The 13,747-nt window shown below is 49.5% G+C and overlaps 1 long non-coding RNA gene across 1 annotated transcript; it reads left to right on the forward strand.

The window, feature by feature from the left end:
- Nucleotides 1–278: 278 nt before the first annotated feature.
- On the forward strand, nucleotides 279–11,779 carry LOC306809863. Its single transcript, XR_013776317.1, has 3 exons — nucleotides 279–423; nucleotides 9,275–9,418; nucleotides 11,049–11,779. It is a non-coding gene; the product is annotated as an uncharacterized lncRNA (long non-coding RNA).
- The last annotated feature ends 1,968 nt before the right edge of the window (nucleotides 11,780–13,747 follow it).

Raw genomic sequence — 13,747 nt, forward strand, 5'->3', positions numbered from 1 at the left:
TATCTCCCTTTCACTTGAGTTTTTTGAAAGCTGCTGGGTTGCAAAGGCGGTTCTGTTGATTGCAGTTTTAGTCCTTGATTATGCAGTAATGGAAGCATCAGAAATCATCAAGCTTCCTTCCTCAATTTGAGTTTGCCCTTCATCCCGTGGTTTCAGACTAAGGATAAAATGGTCATTTGGAAGAGGAAGGAAGGAAAAAAAAAAGCAGCCGACACAATATTGTTTATCTCCCTTAAAGTCACAGCTCTTTATTTGCCATTCCTGTTTTACAGCTTGGCCGTTTGACAGATCAATTAGCAACTGCCTCATACACGAGCAATAAAACCTTTCAGAGGGAAACTCTTCCCCAGGCTGAAAAGTAATTTTCTGTCCTTCTTAAGAAAGAGGAAAGGTCAGGTGGCTCCTCAAACCAGGAATTCCCAGGTAAGAAGTTCACTGAGGCTTTCAGAGGGGCTGTCACACTCTGCTCAGTGGGCTCTGGGCTGAGGGGTGGCATCAGTGAGCAGAAACGAGATCAGAAAGTGGAAAGAGAAGGAGAATACCTGCAATGGGAGATGAACCTGCTCATCCTCTCCCTTTCCATTCTCTAATGGTTGGGTCACCTGGGTGGGAACTAAGCAGTTAAATCACTGTGTTAGGTTTGTTCTTTTTGGGGCAAAAGTACAGCTTGTATTTTAAAGTTTATATATGTGCACATCTGTTTACCCACAGGATTTATAGACATTTGTGTAGATAAGGATGCAGATAAGGATGATCCAAAGTCCACAAAACAGGGCCAAAACTAATGTAACCCCCAATTTTAGGGCATTACAGATGAGCAAAGGTCTGGATTTTGGGGTACTGGAGCTGCTGAAAGTGACTCTGCCACCTTGGCACCTCATTTCTGGGGAGAATGTAAAGCTTGGGTCATCCTACCATTCCTGGGAGACTTCTCCTGCTCTCATGGTGCCCTGGGCAGCTGATGGGTCTGCACCTCTCACAGGGGCTGAGCACTTTTCTCTCTCTTGCATTCTTTTTTTTAAACTCCAATCTGTTTGCACTTCTCCCCCCTCCCCATCGCCATCCCTTAGGCCTTCTGGGGAAAGAAAGAAACAGCCTCTCTGTTTTTAATCAACCTAATTAGTGTATCTTTAATACAATTAGAGGGAAATTTTACCGCTCCCCCCCTCCCCCTGTATCAATTAAAGCCCCACAGTTGCAGGGTAAATTTTTAATCCATTTAGGACCATCTCCCCCAGCCCCGCATCCCCCTCCTCCTCCCGCCTGGCAGAGTGTTGCTTCCTCCTCGGTTTTCTTTGGGAGTCTGTTCAAACAGCACATTGTGAAGAGTAAATAAATTACTCTCTGCCCCCTTGCCCTCTCCCCCACGGCAGCCGGCCCCGTTCCAGGCAGCTGCCCTGACTGCAGGGCGGGCAGGGGGGACGGGGCTGCACAAAGCCGGGGCTGCACGCTCAGGGTCGGGGGGGGTCGCGCTGTTCATCCTCCTTTCTTCCATTCTTCGTCCCCTCTTCTGCATCCTGATGGGGTCTGTTTATTTATTTATTTATTTATTTATTTATTTATTTATTTATTTGCAGATCTGGGGGTGGTTGAGGATTAGTGCCTATTTTTCGTGGCGTGTTTCCACCCACTCCCCAGTGGGTTTTTTTCTCCCCTCGGGGGTCTCAGTGGGGTGGTAGGTTATGGACCTGTTTCTGTGGTTGTGGGTCCTGTCCTCAAGGTGCTGCATGGGGAGTTGTGGGGTCCCAGTGTGCCTGGCTGCCTCCCTGTCCCACTGCCATTCCCATGTGGAAAGGGCCTTGGGCTTAGGTAAATTTAGAGTGAAAATTTAGAGTGAAAATTTAGAGTGAACCTGCCCCATGCCAGCACCCACAGACCACCTGGCTCAGTCCAATCCTGCCCTGCACCCAGCAAGAGCAGCTTGGGGAACTGGAGGTGTTTGCAAGTGGAGCAGCATCTAAATAATGAGAACATTTTCTTGGGTTTAGGATGTTTTTGTGTAATAACCACAGATGGTTATTACACTGGTTACACTGCTGGATCTGCAAATTGAAAACTACCAAATGTGGCATCCTGCAGTTGAAATCACAGAATTTCCCATCTCTGCTCCTCTGGAACTCCCTGAGATGGTCCCTGCCTGGGATGCGTCACCCCAGTTTCTGCAGGACTTGAGGAACCAGCCCAGAGAACTGCTGAATTAGTGCATGCTCATTTTCAGCCTCCTGAGAGAGATTGAGGGCTCTGGGTGGGTACCTGGAGATGGCACCTTGAGGGGATGGAAGCTGGGAGAGAAACAGGAAGGGGAAGGCAGGATCCTACCTTGCCTGCTCTATTTTCCTGTAAGAGCTCATTCACAGAGGTGCCAGGGAAGCTCTGGGTGCTGTGGGGTCAGGGTCTGACCCTACACTGTGCCTGGCTGGTGTCCAGCACGGGGTGGTGCCCTGATAACCCAACCACAGCCAGCAACTGAGCTGTCCTCCAGAAATCCTGCCAGCGCCTCGTTATCGTCATGCAAACACAATTAGCAGCTTTGCTGCTGCCTTTTCGAGGTAGATGGGCGAGACTTCTCTCTGAATTTCTCCCCAGCTGGCCCACAACTACAAGGTCCTGCCTTTATGGATCACCGAGCCCCTGCGCTTTCTTAATGAACCTGCGTTTAATGCTTGACTTCTCCGTGTCATGTTTAATTACAGCAGCTGTAACTTCCTCGTTGGTTGGCTTGAAATAATATCTAAGTGCTTCTGAGCTTTAGAGCCTTGTTATTCTTCTATAATTAGAGTTTTAAGGCTGGTGTGAGCCATCTCTGTGAAATTGGCAGCCATTTGCCAGGCACGCTTAGTGCTAGGCTTCAGGATTCCCAAAAATGGGAAAGAGATGCTGTTAATGAAACCTGGCAGGGTCAAGTGGTAGGAGAGGTGTGCCCAGGGTGCAGGAGGTGGCAGCCATGGTCTGCTGGCACTGGAGCATCTTGCTGAGCATTTCAAAACTCAAATGTCATCAAGGAATAGAAACAAAACTGTTCCTCAGGGTGTATCAGACACAGGAACACAGGGGTTATTTTGCTTAAGATTGATTTTGTCTCCTTTAATTTTGAATATGCTGCTTTTCCCCTGGAAGGGGTTGGGGCTGGGGGAGATTTGGGGTGCTCGTTGTCTCTTCTTGTCCCCTTTGCTTCAGTGTGTGACTGGTGACCCTCCTGGGAACGAGGATGAGCATCAGCCTGTGTGAATATCTTCAGACCTGAGGTGACACGATGGGTGAAACAGCAGCCAGCTTGCAGAACAAGTGGCCTTTTAGGACCTGCCAGCTCGGGAGAGAAGGGGGCTTTGAGAGCACCCCATTTACAGCACATCTGCACTCCCACAGACACCCTGAGTGTTCCTCCTCTCAATCTCCCCCTCTATGTTTATTTCTTTTAAAGGAAGGGTTTTATTCCAGCAAAAGGGAAGGGATTGAAGCCTTTTTACACTTTCTCTTGGGGTACCTGTGTTGCTGAGGCAGCTGCAGTGAGAGGTTGAGCATGCAGGCACACAGCTCAGCTGGGGGGTTTGTGCTGGCCATGGGGGGGGGGACTGAGCCCCAGTGACCCCCAGCTCTGCCCTTGCTCTGTCTGGGGGGTCTGGGGCTGCCTGGGGGACACAGGGACTTCTTGGCTCCTGTCCTGGTGGGTATGGTGTGTTCCCAAGCATTGCAGAGCCAGTGTAACCCCCAGAAACAAGGTGAGAACAGCCCATATTATCAAATAACTTTTCTGTTTTATATTAAACTCCCATACTTTTAAAATTCCCAACAGCTGGAGGATCTCATTGCCCCAGATGAGGCAGAAAATCCCCAGACTGTAATGGATTTTGAGCTGTGGTCTCAGCTGTGGTACATGTGAGGATCGAGCCCCTGACCCCACATGGGACAGAAATTCGGGAATAGACTGAGCTCAGGGTCAGGGAAGCACTGGGGCAGCTGTGGACAGGACACCCCACGGGCCACAGCAGCTCCTCAGTGTGACTTAGGGAGGAGCTATCCCCTCATCCCTTTGGAAAGCTGCTCCTTTGCAGACAAGGACAGCCTGCTGATCCATCCTTAAATTTGGATTAGTTAAAAAAGACCAGGACAATCCACCCTGATACATCAATTTACACTGTAAACTCTTCCCTGAAGCATCTGCATTTGGAGGCAAGATCCCAAATCCATCAGAGCCCAGGATGAGGCCACAGCATAGGACTTTGCACTCGTGGCCACGGAGATCCTCATCTCCTAAGATCCTCATTGAGTAGGAGTATTATGAGGGCTTTTTCCAGCAAGAAGGGGATGGCGAGGAGTGACAGTCTCTGAATTGCAATTTGAAACGTTTACAGCCCAGTCAATCCTAATTCATTATTAGCTGTAATTGTTTCAAAGAAAGTGTCCACTGTTATGTAAAATGCAGTCCCAGATGCTGCTAATGGTCCAGGCTCTCTGATTGCTGTAATTTGCAAAGCTTTCGCCTTTTTTTTCCCCCCCTCCCTCTGTAGTTATGATGTGTCTTTTATGAGCCAGCGAGGAAGAAAGAGAAAAGCAGCCATTAGAGGAAAATAATAATGTTGTACCTGAAAGGCCATTAGTGAGTCTGATACAGAAGTGTGCATCTGGTCTGTGCCCGGTGCTCCCTCACAGCCGGACACTGCCCGGGGACCCTGGGGAGGGGACCCGTGGGGCTGGGACAGCTCTGCTGGCAGGGACAAGGGCTGCAGCCCAAAGTGGAGCTGCCCTCACCGAGCCATCAGGATGTGTCAGTGCCAGCATGCCTCAAAATTAATTTTCACGATTAATTTTCATGATTAGAGATTGACGTGTGGACACGAAATCAGCTGGGGTGTGGCAGATTTTGGCTGGCAAATTTGCTGTGAGGGGTGGTGGTCTGTGTGAGGGGGGTTCTGTCTCTTTTTGACATGAAGGGAACACACATTTCCCACTTCCAAATCTCTGATTCTCCTTTGTGCAAAGACAGAACTACAGGGATGTCTCTCACCAGGACACCCAAGCTGTGAGCTGGGGGGCATTTCAAAGCTCTTATGACTTGCTCTCTTTTGCCTGCAACCTCTGCTTTCAGCTCAGGTGTTTGTTTTAGCCTGTCTGTGTCGATCCTGTCACCAGGAGCTTCTTAAGTCCATAATATCAACCTAATTTAAAGGAGGCTTTACTTGATGAGACAGGTTTCAGCCCCTGCTGTGTGCAGAGGAAAGAAATGAAGGTTGATTTGGTGTTTCCATCACACCCTAGCTGAGACTGAACTCCCACGGGGTGAGGCATGATCCTTGGGCTGAGTTTGTCAGTGCAGTTTGCCTGGATGAACTGCATTGGATCTACAACTGGGATCAGACAAAGGGGCACTTTTAGCTCTTTTGAGGGGTATTTTTAGAAAGAAAAAAAAATAGAATAGAATAGAATAGAATAGAATAGAATAGAATAGAATAGAATAGAATAGAATAGAATAGAATAGAATAGAATAGAATAGAATATTTTAGTTGAAATAGACCTCAATGATCATCTAGTCCAACTGCCAGAATAACACCCAAATTTACTGTGAATGAGGCTAGGGGGTGTGAAAGCTGAGCTAAGGCCCAGTGTCCACCCCATGTCCAGCAGATGCTGTATCCATAAATCATCTGGGAGAGAAACGCTCCATGAATTGTGCTGGGATTTCCCTCATTCCAAGGCCGGGCTGGGGGAGCAGACAGAGGAGCAGAGGGCAGGAGGAGCGAGACGAGGCGGAGGAGGGCGGCTGGTGGGACGGGAGCGCTGCCCTTTCACCCCGGCTCTCCCTCTGCTCCTCCGGGGCTCTCTGCAGAGCGACCCAGCCTTGACACTTCCCACCAGACAGCCCTGGGCCGGCCCCTCCCCGGGACCCGCTGCCCTGGACAGGCTTTGTCTGGGATGATGGAGAGGGCAGCGGGAGCGGGCAGTACCCCGGTGGTCCTGGGGTCACTGCTGGGGGCACTGTCAGCTCGGGAGCCTTTGGCAGCTCCATTCCGACACTTTCCGTGTCACAGCGCCCATCCCAGCCCCTCGCCTTCCTTGGCCTGTCCCGCTGCTGGAGATTTGCCCAATAGAGGGGATAACTTATTCATAGGCAGGGTTTAACACGGGTTAGCACGGGGGCCGTGGGTCTGGCTCTGGCAATTAACAACGCGCATGGGCTTGCAAGTGTCAATTAGGCTTTGGAGTCATTGTTTACTCATTAACACAAGGTCTTTAATTACCCTGACCTGATGCTATGGGGCTGCTGAAGTTGGCTAATCAAACATGTAGAGCCTTCAAAAGGAAATTAGGACTCAGCATTGAGCGCAAATACCCTTTCCGCGGCTAAGCCCGTGTTGTTCGGGGATTTATAACTTCACACCCCGTCCCTGCGGAGGGCGAGGAGGAGGAGGCAGCGGCTGGCCGGGCTCTCAGGTGTCTCGCCCGCTGCCGGAGCAGCTTTATTGCTTTATTGCCTCCCCTGTCTGCGGCCGTGTGGCTCTGGCTCCTGCGGGAAGGGTTAATGCAGGTCAGGCACGGCCGGACCCGCCAGCCCAGTGACAGCAGACAGGCAGCAGTGACATCCCCGAAAAAGGGGTTCACGTGCCTGGAAGAGCTCAGCTTTGCACCCCACAGGAATGCTGATTTTTGGGGTGAGGTAAAACACTCTGAACTCCCCAAAATCAGAGCTAGAAAATGGATACCACCATGGTGAGCACAATGGTCACATAGGAACCGAAGCAGCCTTTCTACTTGATCCCCCACCCCCCCATCTCAATTAACTCTCTTTATTATTTCATCATGGCAATAGTTTGTGCCTTTAACGAACGGGAGGAACGCTTGCAAATGCCTTTTTTGTCTGAAAGCAAAGCTGCTTGGTGTTACTGAACTTCAAGGGATCGTTCCCTGTTTCCGCTCCTCTCCCTTTCTCTGCTGAGGCAGAATGTAGCTTAACTTAAAAGTCAGTGATTCAGACTGCAATTATAACCTAAAAGCACAAATAAAAGATAAGCTGGCATCCTACTGTTCCCCATTTGCATCTGTGTCGCATGGGATGAAGGGAAAAATAAAATCTGCTTTTATAAAGTGTTGAGCCAGAGAATCTCGTCCAGCAAAAAGAAGAAAATAAACAGATCCCCCGAGGCACCAGCTGTTTGAGTTGCAAATGACAACTGGGGTGGAAGATGCACCAGAGAGGGGTTTGCACACAGGTTGGGCACCCTGGCCACAGATGGAGCCAAAACATAAACCTGATGCTGGTAAACAGCCACCTTTTGGGGTCTTTTTTTTCATATCCCATAAGCACCATGTACCTTAATGGGGTGTTTCCCATTGCCCCCTCAATATTTGCTGTAATTTCCAGTAGGGAGGAAGGGAGGTGGTTGCTGTCTGGGTTTGCCCATCCCATCAATCACCCCACAGCACCTCAGGGCCAGCAGCTCATACCTTGGTCTCTGTTTGGGAAGCAATGGCTTGTTTCAGCATCAACAGAGATTTCTGGTGCTCCAGTCTTGGTCGATTGAAAAATCACCTCCCAGAGTGTTTCAGGTTTCTCTGTTGCAGAGATGGCTGGCAACTCAGCGGGGCCCTGTAAACACTTCTTGCTGAAAATAAATAGGTTTTTGAGACAATAGGCACTGTTGGGTTTTTGCCCCCCCACAGAATATGATGGGATAAAAAAAAAAGCAACCAAAAAAAAAAAAAAAAAAAAAAGGAGGAGGCAGAAGTAGAATGATTTGTTTGAGACACTGAAAAAATCCAAAGGTATCGTATTGGGGGGGCTGTGCTTTGTGTCTCTGGGGCTGGAGGGAACTGAAGCTCTGTAACCAAGTCTCAACTCCAAGAAATTGTCTTCCAGTCTGGGAGCAGACTGTTTCCCAGCCAGGCCATGAGGAGCCACAATACAAAAAATACTCTGGTTTGGCCTTCTAACAACATTGGCTTTCTTTACCTGCTGCTTTTCCAAAAACCTGATACTTTATAAAGGCAGCTTGATTTTCCCCTGTCTGTATCTAAGACCTTTCAACACTTCATGGCTGTGGAAGGGGCAGCACGTGGGGACAGTGCCTGGGTTTGTGCCTTGCTCTGGCCGGGGTGGCCGTGTCCCCAGCAGCAGTGCCTGGGTTTGTGCCGTGCTCTGGCCGGGGTGGCCGTGTCCCCAGCACCAGTGCCTGGGTTTGTGCCGTGCTCTGGCCGGGGTGGCCGTATCCCCAGCAGCAGTGCCTGGGTTTGTGCCGTGCTCTGGCCGGGGTGGCCGTGTCCCCAGCACCAGTGCCTGGGTTTGTGCCGTGCTCTGGCCGGGGTGGCCGTGTCCCCAGCAGCAGTGCCTGGGTTTGTGCCGTGCTCTGGCCGGGGTGGCCGTGTCCCCAGCCCCACGGTGTGTCTGGCCCCGGGAAGCAGAGCAGCTGTGCCGGGGATGCTCGAACAAAGTGCCTCTGCCGTGCGGCAGCCTGTGATTTGCATACAGATGCGTAGGAAATCCTCTCAGTCCCGGCCTGAGGGGGAAGGGGACCTTGGGTGCAGGAAGAGAGGTGAGGCTGCACAATGTGTGCCTCCCCAAATCTCCATCTGCTTTAGGCAGGCTGGCCCAGCCTCCAGCCCAGGATGTTCCCCCAGTGCAGCACCATCCTGCCCTGCCTATCTTTCCTCACTTTCCTGCTACTTCTCTTGTTCCTCCTCTTCCCTCCTTCACCAGCCTGTTCTACTGTATGCCCCTGCTGCTGTCTTATGCTGAAAATCTGGGGTAATTCTCAAAGAAGTGTTTAGATCCTGCTCACCAGCTGTTTGACTGCTCTGGGTGACCTGTGCTGTCTCACCCAGAGCAAACCCCCACTGACTGTGCAAACGGTGCCAAACCCTGTCCCACCACCCTTGCTCCTTGAGTCCCATCCTATGTGGAAGGTGTTCATTCACCACCTGCAGTGGATTTTGGAAGTTAAGGAGAATTGGACAAACCCTCCATCAACAAGCAGGGATCAACTGCAGCCTGTGATCCCTTCACCCCTACCAAGCAGAGAGACTCCAACAGGAGACTGCCATGGTCCAGCAACTCCCTTTACTTTAAAGAAAAGTTATCCATCAAATCTGTTTAAATAGCAAATAAATGCAGAGAAGCTGTGAGTGGCCATGAAGGGTCCTTGGGCAGAAGGGGAGGATGAATTTGTCAAACCCACTGTTTGTACAGCTGAATCTCTGAGTGTTTTGCAGCATCCAGAAGGCTGAGGCTGACTATGAATGAAACCTTCAATTCACTCCCTGCTTTTTGTGTTCTCTTTCTCAGATGCTGATGGCTCCATGTTGCTTTTGCTGGTGGACTCCAAATCCCACCTGACATGACACTGGTGACAGAGGGACTGGTGGCAGAGGGACACACGACATTGTGCAGCAGCACACACACTGGCTTCCCAAGCTTTCCAAAGGAGAGGTAAAAAAATGGAGATACAAGCATCGCATCTCAGTGAAGAGCTCAGAAAACCCCTCTCCTCCCAACGTGCAATTAAAGAGAACAAAACCCCAACACCGTGGAGGTGCTGGAAATGAGGCCGCTCCCTCTCCGTCCTTGTCACTGCCATTAACAAATTCTGTCCGAGGCACCCCAAACGCCTGACCTCGGCACACAGCAAATTGAGTCTGTCTGTCACGTGTCTCCTCGAGAGGTGCTTGCCTGGTGAATGGCCTTGGCATACATTAAGTGAATAAACCGCCCCATTGTTCCGCTCCTTCAGCCGCTCTGCTCAGTTGACCCATTCAATAACTGTTTGTTTGCACAGATTTCCCCGTACGAGTGCAACAAGCTGAACCCTGGATCTGAGCAGATGTGTTTGGAGTAGGCTCCCTCTCTCCGCTTCCTTCCCATCAAGGTGTATTGTTGCCTCTTTTGAGAGCTCAAGCTCTCCCCAGTGTGACTCATGCAGGAAAAATTTCTGTGCTGTTCTCAGGCACCCTCAAAGATTTCCAGGCATGATTCACCTCTTCTCTGGCAATACTTTGAGGTTCAAACTAACTCAAAACTTTCTAAGAGATTTCTTTGTCTTTTATCACAACGTATCTGCACATGAGAAAGCAGGGAATGAAATGGGGAATGGGAAAGGTGTGCTACAGTTGTTTAAGATCAGAATGCGACCAGATGTGTCAGCATCTCCTCTGCAAGGCTGTCTGGCTCTGGAGTAGGTGCCCTGAATTCCTCTGGGAATATTTCCTCACAGGCATCCTTTGCCTTGACCTCACAGCATAGTGAGGTTATCCCAGCCCTTCCCAGCAACCCAGAGCTCTTCCTGGACTTGAAGGTAGGAAAGGCCCAACCTGCACTTCTGCAGTGCTGGGAGAGCTGTGGGTTGAGTTTCTTATTGCTAAAAAGAGAAATGATGTTAAACTATTTGGTTAAACCCTTGTGCTTGCAAGTGCCTTTGTTTCAGGAAGTCCATTTTTCAGACATGGGATCAAGAGGAGGTTCACATTTCTTGGTCTGAAACCCATAGTTTGATCCCTACATTGTCTGATACAGAACCCACTGCTCACAGCTGGGTTCTTCTACCCAGAACTAGCAAAGCACTGTGCAAATGTCATGAGTTCAGGCTGATGTTACCTTGGTGCAGGGACCACTGCTGCAAGATCCATGGAAAAACAGTTTTCAGCAGGAGAAGTGAAGGGGTGTACCCTTGTGTTTTAAAAACGTGGGTGACTCGATTTGCAGTGAAGGTGAATTCTTTAAAACAAAGAACAGCTCTGGAGTGTGGGATGTTGCTGCCTGAAATCAAAGTCAGCTCGAGGTTAGCTAAAAATACAGTAGGCACGTTCCGTGGGACTGTGGGTGCCAAGACTGCAAGCTATTAAAAGTTCTGGAGATTTAAAATTTTTTTTTTTTTTCAATTGATGCATCACATGAATCACAAAATACCCTCAAACGAGCCATTTGTGCATCTCCTTCCAGACGGAGCTGACAGGGGGATAAACCAAACGCATGCAAATATTATCTCAGGGCAGGCTGAGATTGGATGGGGTGAAAGAGAAAAGTTAAACATGGAAGCATATTTATTTCTGCATAATTTTGTCAGCTTTCTGCCGGCAGCGAGAGACGAAACTTCGGAGGAGCCTGACCCCGGGATTATCCGAGGGAAGACGTGCTCGCTGTTTCGGAGTCACCATCTGCGAGGGAGATTTCGGGAGACGCGTGGCAGGGAGACGGCAGCATCTGCCCAGCCGGGAGAGGAACCTCGGACCCTCAATTCCTGAGCATCCTCCAGCCCAACGAGTTTCTGCTTGACAGGAGGGTTCTTCAGCTTTTCTATTTCTTCCCCACCAGCCCTCCAGCCCAGCTCCGGGGCACTTTCCCCCCTCCCTCAATCAGCCCCGGCGGGTCCATTTGCTTTTGTCTCCCATTAATTGCTTGCTACTTTTCATTGCCTGCTCCTCCCCCTTTCAAAGATAAATTTTAAAGCTCGAGCGGGGTGGAGAATGGCTGAGCCCGCTGTTATTTTTGACATTCGCCCCAGTGACAGCTGGACCTTGCAAGGCTAGGGCCGTTCGCACACAAAGCCTATTAGCTATGCCCACTCACTTAATGAGCCCTGAAGTCTGGAAGGAAAATTTCCTCCCCTAAGTGTGGCAGAGCCTTTTGTCATTGTAAACAGGCGCTGCTTGCCGAGCCCTGCCTTGCCTTTCTCCTTCCTGCCACCGTGGCTTTTCTATTTACTCAGGAAACAAAAGCGGAGCCGTGTCAGCGCGCAGGGAAGAAAATGTACCCAGCGCCTGGGGTTCACACGGACCCGCCTCTGCCACCCACCGACCGCGGCCGGGGCTCCCCGGTGTCACCGCACCGAGGGGACACCCGGCACGGGGCGAGAGATGCTCCCGGGATGGCAGCTCCCGTCCCTGCTCCCTGCAGGACCGGCCAAAGAGCACTGGGAAATCCTCCACCCAAACAGAGTCATTCGTGTCTCCAGAAAATCCTGTGTCAGGCTCAAAGTTGGTTGGGAGGGGTATTTTCTGTGAATTTCTGCAGTTGTTTTCTGTATTCTCAAGCTCCTGTCCCTGCTCCCTGTAGTGACCAGACAAAGAGCACTGGGAAATCCTTCACCCAAACAGAGTGATTCACATCTCCATTAAATCCTTCATCAAACTCCAAGATGGTTGGGAGGGGTATATTTTTTCTGTGAAATTCTGTAATTGTTTTCTGGATTATCAAGCAAGGAGCTTCTGTCCCAGCTCTACAAATAATTCAAAGGAATCTTACCTTCTGCCTCTTTTGAACGTTCAGCCTGCCCAGGTTTGCTACTTTTTAAGCCCTAATATGTTCCATTTTATGCCCACTTCCAATGCAAGTTATTACCCAAGAGAATGACCTTAAGTGCCAATAAAGCATGTTAGAAATGGGAATACTTTGGTGTAACTGGCAGCACGTGTTTGTTGAGACTACTGGCAACTTCAAGGAAAGTGGGAAAAATCCCACTCAGCTGCTCCCTGAGCAAGGCCATGTCACAGATGGATTGGGGTGACCAGTCACTTGGCACAGACCCTCTCACCCAGGGCAGGCAAAGTTACTAGGCTGAAAGATCTGGAATAAAGGTCTTGATTTGATTAAGAAGGAGAAATCTCTAGTCTCATGATTTGCAACATAACCTTCAATATCTGCCAGGTGTAAAAACGAGCTGGAATATCTGGTCTTCATCCAGGCTGGGAAAGAGCTGTCCCTGCTTTGTAGTGCCACTGAGGGAGCCTAAAGAACATTTAAATATCCTGCTCTGAGTGCATGTGAGGGCAGGCTGAGGCTGCTGCAAACATCACAGCCACGATTTGCTTTTGAGGTTCAAGTGTGCTTGAGAGCTGGACCTCGAGGATGTCCTCATGCCATTGCTTTCCTGGGGTCTTCCTGGTGAGAACTTCCAAGAGGCTTCAGAAAAGCAGCTCCCAGCCTGTGACATCTCTGTATTCACTGGCACCCCTTCCCCCACTTCTTTTTTGTTTCTTCTTCTCCAGGGATTTGCTTGCTAGTTTTTAAATATTTGCATATTTCAATGCTTTCTTTCTGTTGGTAACCAAGATTGTTTGGTAAAAGCTGAGACATTTCTGAATGTAAGTCAGGCAAAAAATTACCTTTTTTGTGTGCTTTGCAATTATCACAGCAAAATGATTCCTTTCTTCCTCCCGCAGTCAGTAATTTATTTTTTAACAGAAAATCTAAAATGTTACATCAAGAATGCTGGGTTAATGCTGTTCTTGTTTTGCCTGTGAAGTTAAGCTGGCTTCGTGACTGAAGTGTTTGTCTTCAATTTATAAAATTGCTTGTGGGTATGTCCCACTTTGGGAAGACACAAGAAGCATTCACAAGCAAGAAAATCTCAGGTTCCAAATTGGTTGTTTGGTAGTGAAGAGAAAAGACCAATCTTCATCCTGTGTTTTAAACTTGCCTGTGCCAGCGTTTCTAAAGTGGTTTTTCCCTGTTTACTGCAAAAATCCTAAGGCATAAAACTGGCTGTCAGGATATCCACAGGGATCTTTGATCACCTCTTGCAGCATCTCCTGCCTGTTCCTGCTGTTCCCTGTGCTGATGCCAGCCCATGTGGGTGAGGATTCCTGTGCCCAGCTTGTGGCAGCCTCTCCTGAGCACTGTTTGTTCAAGATATGATGGAGACAGAACTGGAATAAATAATGCTGGTGAGAAATCACCAAGTCTTTCTCTTCCCAAAACCCACAGTTGTCTTTTTGGCGTGTTTGAAATCCTGTTGGAGGAGAAAAAGGGATTTTCTTCTCTTGT

Source organism: Erithacus rubecula (genome assembly GCF_903797595.1).
Source record: "Erithacus rubecula genome assembly, chromosome: 18".
Taxonomy (NCBI): domain Eukaryota; kingdom Metazoa; phylum Chordata; class Aves; order Passeriformes; family Muscicapidae; genus Erithacus; species Erithacus rubecula.